We start from the raw sequence: 5178 nt of genomic DNA, 5'->3' as shown, positions 1-5178 counted from the left end.
CCGTCTGGCTCGAAAATGGAATGAGACAAAAGACTTGCAATGCAGAGCTTCCTGCAACTGAGATGCTGAGACCTGAGGAAAATTGTAATTATTATGATCTCTCCCTTGTACGGGTGCCAAGTGCTTCACATTCGAGCTCTTTGAGTATTTACATAACTCCATGGTGCAGGCGTCATTATCGGAAATTACAAGCGACTGTCCAGAGGTCACAGACAGAACCGGGATTTGAACACACAACTGATTTCAGAGTCCAAACTCCCATCCATTGTCTCTACCACTCCAGATAGAAACTCCATGTCCTCAAGTCACTCCCACCTCCCAAGGGAGAGGGTGAACACAAGGAACAAGTGTTAGAAAATGACCTCTTCCTCTTTCCTGGAAACCCACCCCGCCCATTCTGATTGAGGGCGGCAACAAGACAGAGATGCTGAAAGCAGAGAAATGATCAGACCCGGTTCCTCCTGGGGCATCCATCCCAAGGGATGTATTAGCTGGGACAAGTTATACTCGCCTCTGGAACAAATAACTCCCAAACCTCAGTAGCTTAACACGATAGAGGTTTATTTCCTACTTGGGAAAAGGGATAAAGTCCACTGGAGTGGGGAGGGGGGCGCTGAGCTCTGTTCCACACAGTCATTCAGCGGCCCAGGCACCCTCCATGTGTGGCTCTGCTATTCCCTGGGGCCTCAGAGTTCTCTGTAGAAGGGCCACACGGATCAGCCCGAGAAGTACCTCACTTCCACCAGCATTCAGTCCCATGGGCCAGACCCAGGCACAGGACTACATCTGCTTGCAAGGGAGACTGGGAATGCAGGAGGAAAAGGAAATAGGCTTACTGAAGTGCCACAGAAGGGAAACCTGTTTCATCCCTCCACCCCTCCCTCCATCCACCCATTATCCATTCACAATGTAATGAGATCTGCTGTCTGCCGGGCACCATTCAGTGTTTTAGACAGAGCTGGGAGCAAAACAGACCACGACCTTGACCCCATAGAGTTCAGCCTAGAGGAGAAGAGAAACATTTTTATAATCAACAAATTACAATTATTGTGAAATACTATATTCTTTTAAAATGTAATGCATGCCACTAAGAAGCACAGGGGTTCATGGCGGTGTGTGGCACTGGGGCCTGAGCAAGACTGGGAAATCCAGGAATACTTCCCCGAAGAAGTGTCTTTTATGCCGTCGTAAAGGATGTGTAGGGGTTCGCTGAGTGGGCTGTATGAAGAGTTTTCCAGGCGGAGGAGGCAGTTCAGGCAAAGGCCCTTGAGGAACCTTGTTCCTGCTCATTGTGGAGTCACTATCTATCCAGACCTGCCTGGATGTGAATCTGCAAGAGGTCCCTCCCCGGATCCCCAGGGAGGGCTCTCCGGATGTCTGGGGCTCTCCCTGCAGCCTCCATACCTCAATCCTCCTGGCACTGCCCGCTCCCCTTGCTCCCCGACAGGCTTGCTTAGCTCAGTTCCCATGAGGGCAGGACACTACGCTGGATCAGCTCCATTTCTATGTCCATCCAGACTGCAGGCCTGTGGAGCTTGGATTCAACCCTATGTCCACCGGAGACACTCTTGGGCTATGGATCTCAGGTCATCATACCCTTCAGTCCTGAAGGTTTAAATGCCCTCTGGAAAGGCTGAGCCCTGCTGCCTGCCTCAGACCAAGCCCTGGCCACAGCACCCCTGGGCAGAGTGCCCCTCGCCTCCCAGTACCCCCCTTTTTTATGAGACAGAGTTTCGCTCTTGTTGCCCAGGATGGAATGCAGTAGCACATCTCAGCTCACTGCAACCTCCACCTCCTGGGTTCAAGTGATTCTCCTGTCTCAGCCTCCCTAGTAGCTGGGGTTACAGGTGTCTGCCACCACACCCAGCTAATTTTTGTATTTTTTAGTAGAGATGGGGTTTCACCATGTTGGCCAGGATGGTCTTGAACTCCTGACCTCAGGTGATCCACCTGCCTCAGCCTCCCAAAGTGCTGGGATTACAGGCGTGAGCCACCACACCTGGGCGAGCCACGGCGCCTGGCCAGGAGAGGAGATTCTTGACTAATACATCCATGGCCTTGGAGGCCCAGCTATCTGGCAAAGCATAGCCCTGCCATCTATCTCCCTAGAGTCCTCCATGTTGAATAGAACCACCTTGACAATCCACTTAGTGGTGGTGACATTCTAATGGGAAGTTGCTAAGTTGCCTTCCAAGAGGCGGGGCTCGGAATACCAGAGGGCTCCAGGCTTCTCTGAGCACTTGGTGAGTGTGGGAATAGCAAGGCTGGAGACAGAAAGTGAGTAGCGCTGAACTGCTCTATATCCTAGAGGGCTGAGAAGTTTGTGGCGGAGTGGGATTGAAGGAGATAAGCCCACCAGGCTGGCCACTGGGAGAAGGAGGGGAGAGCAAAGAATCCCTGGGCAGAGGAACAAGGGAGGAAGGGCTTCTCTATTGTCTCTAAAAATACTCAGCAAACATTATTCACTGGTTCTACTTGGGAGTCCCTGCGGAGATGCTGAATTCTGCAATCAGGTTGGCATGGAGCACAAAGCAGAGAAGCAGCCCATGAGCATAGGCGCTGGAGAATGAAGGGATGGCCACATCTGGGCCACCTGCGCGGTGGGAGGTCCTTTCAAGGCTGAGGGTTACCTGAGTGGCAGGTTGTCTTTTCCCTGTGCTATTGGCTGGTAGGTGCGGCACAAGCTCAGGGCAAGCAGAGGTCTAGAGAGTTCATGCCCCTAGGAGCAGACCTGGACCAAAGATGTATGATGAGACATCAACCGGTAAATAGCCAAGTTGTCCTGTCCGGCGGTTGGGTTAACTCCAAGGCATGCCCTACGTCTCCTGAAGCTTCCCAGCAGATTCTGCTCCAGTTGCCCGTGATGGCAGCTTGTCTGACAACTCATCCTCTATCCACTTCTTTCTCTTCCCCATCTCCCTTCCCCACTGTCTGCTGGTGTTTCCTGGGATCACTTCTCAAATAGACGACTTGTTCTGAAATCCTTCTCTCAGATTCTGTTTGTGAAGGAGCTCAAACCAAGACAACAGGTCCAGCGCTTGGCAGGACGATGACTGGTGCACTGTCTTCTTGGTCACGCTCTGATGAGAAGGTTATCCTTGGCCAGTGTTTCTCACCGGGCAACCTGTGCTCTCTTGAGTTCCCTGCAAACCAACAAGGTGCCCGAAGATGGTGTAAAAACACAGATTTGTCTCACCTGGTTTCACCCCACTTTGGTCTTCTCTGGTCCCAGACCTCAGGGTCTGGACATTTCTGCCAGGGAACATCTGTGTTCCGAAGAGCAGCCGGGACTCCCCCTGCCACCCCCCACCAAGGAGTGGTTCTAAGTTAGCGTTCTCATAAATGGTTCTCACATGGAAGAAAAGCAGCTGTCACTGAAGCCACGTCAATCCGAGCGGTAAAAGGTTTGGGCAAAAACATATTTTATTGTTCTTGCTGTCAGAAACATAAAGATTGAAGGGGCATGTGACTTGGTAATTGCTGTGGACTTTTTTTTTCCTTGACAATAAACATAAAACTTAAAACTGTATTAAAATCATTTGACAATTTTTATGCTCAAAGAGCCTGGAATGAATAATGGGTTTTTTTGCATCTAAAATGCACTCTCTCGTCAACCTATAAAACTGTCAGAAATAAATTCATCAAAAGCAGATTATATAATTAAAAGTCGCTATTTGTGTCTCTGCCCGGTTGGGATCAGAATTGTTTGTTTGTCTCTCTCTCCCTCTCTTTTAAAATTTTTAATTTTTTTTAAGCTCTAGAGGAGACACCCTAGAGCTAGTCTGCTTTGTCTGGGGGAGATGACAAAATGAGGGCTTCCTTGGGCAAATGTGCTTTTCCTGCTGCAGCCAGCCCCTACTATGTGGATGTCAGTAGAGGACAGACCCCTCCCAGTCAGTGTGACCTCCTGGTGAGCCCCAGAGGGCAACATCCTACGCTGGGGAAGATTCCTTTCCCTGCCCCAGTAACAGAGAAGAGAATGAGACAGAGATATTGAGTATACACCCATCTCCCTCTCCCATTTTCTTCTCCTTCTGAGCACTCTGGGGGTTCACGCCTCCTAGTCAACTTGCTGTTGGTTGAGGTGAGGAGACTTGTTCTTCCCAATGAGCTATGAGCATTGGTGGTGTGTGCCATTCTGGGGCCAAAGCAATGAAGTGCTGGTCCTAAATCCTCCAGTACTTTCATACTCTCCGAGGCAAACAGGGAGGTGTGTTCCCAAAGGGGCCATGACAGGAATGTGGAGCCTCCTGCAACCTGGATCACTGAGTCACTGCGTGGAGGACTTTGTCCTGGAGAGTCACCTAGATCAACAGTAAGCTTTGCGTGTTAAGCCACGAAGACCGGTTTGTAATCTCAGCATCACTGAGCCTATCCTGTCTGTTTGCAAATGTAATCGGTTTTATTGCTATTCGGGGATGGTGAGGCTAACAGATCAGAACGTGATTACCTTGAAAAGATGGTTTGTTGTACACGTAGATCCCTAGAGAGAAGCCACACCATGCCGTGGAGGTGTCATACCAGGGAGCACCAGGCAATTTGGAAGCAGAGTGCTGGTGGTGGTCGGCGGCGGGGGACGAGGCGGGGTGCCGGGGCAGGGAAAATGTGGGTAAGAGCCCTTGTGGTGGTTTCCACAGGAAAGAAGAGACGAGAGAGGGTGAGCAGGCGTAGCACTGACTAGCGTGAGTAACATCAGCAGGCTCTGAGGGTAGGCGCTGCCCCCAGGGTCGGGAAGTGGGCCCTGGGGTGAAAAGGGCAGGTGGACAGTGCCTCTGGAGGGTCGGAGCCCCACAAAGGAGGTGGGTGGGTAAATGACTCCGGATTGGTTGGTCTGCATTTGAAAGGGGCTCGCTCTGGGGCCGGTTGTTTGCTGTCTCTAAGGATTCACTAATCCCTCCCCGGGGAAGGGCAGTCCCTCTCCCTCTAGTGGCGGCAAGTACCCAAGGTATTTTGAAATAAAAGGTGCGGTTAGTGGTTAGTACACCCGACTGACCCAGGGGAACTTGCTGGTGACCCAGCTGGGAAAGGACCAAATGCCGACTCTGATGAGTCACGGGATACCGAGTGCGAGGAGAGAAGCGGCAGAGCGCAGGTGGAAGCGTGGAGGTGGCGGAGGTAAGAGCTAAGTTTGGGGATGGTGAAGAAAGCGGCAGGCTGGAGCTTAGGGGACCCGCGGAA

General features: G+C 51.5%; 2 long non-coding RNA genes across 3 annotated transcripts; one reads left to right on the top strand and one right to left on the bottom strand.

Moving 5' to 3' along the window:
* Positions 1 to 552: 552 nt before the first annotated feature.
* Positions 553 to 2125, bottom strand: LOC105463929 (uncharacterized). Its single transcript, XR_976598.2, has 3 exons — positions 2000 to 2125; positions 907 to 1002; positions 553 to 802 (listed from the first exon to the last, which is right to left on the bottom strand). It is a non-coding gene; the product is annotated as an uncharacterized lncRNA (long non-coding RNA).
* Positions 2126 to 2217: 92 nt separating this feature from the next.
* Positions 2218 to 3548, top strand: LOC105463930 (uncharacterized). 2 transcript variants are annotated; one of them, XR_976601.2, is made up of 3 exons: positions 2218 to 2243; positions 2673 to 2764; positions 2994 to 3548. It is a non-coding gene; the product is annotated as an uncharacterized lncRNA (long non-coding RNA). The 2 variants fall into 2 exon arrangements; XR_976600.2 differs by lacking the exon at positions 2218 to 2243 and adding an exon at positions 2251 to 2277.
* Positions 3549 to 5178: the final 1630 nt, after the last annotated feature.

Source organism: Macaca nemestrina, chromosome 14 (assembly GCF_043159975.1).
Source record: "Macaca nemestrina isolate mMacNem1 chromosome 14, mMacNem.hap1, whole genome shotgun sequence".
Lineage (NCBI taxonomy): Eukaryota > Metazoa > Chordata > Mammalia > Primates > Cercopithecidae > Macaca > Macaca nemestrina.
This window is presented reverse-complemented; position numbering and strand designations above follow the sequence as displayed.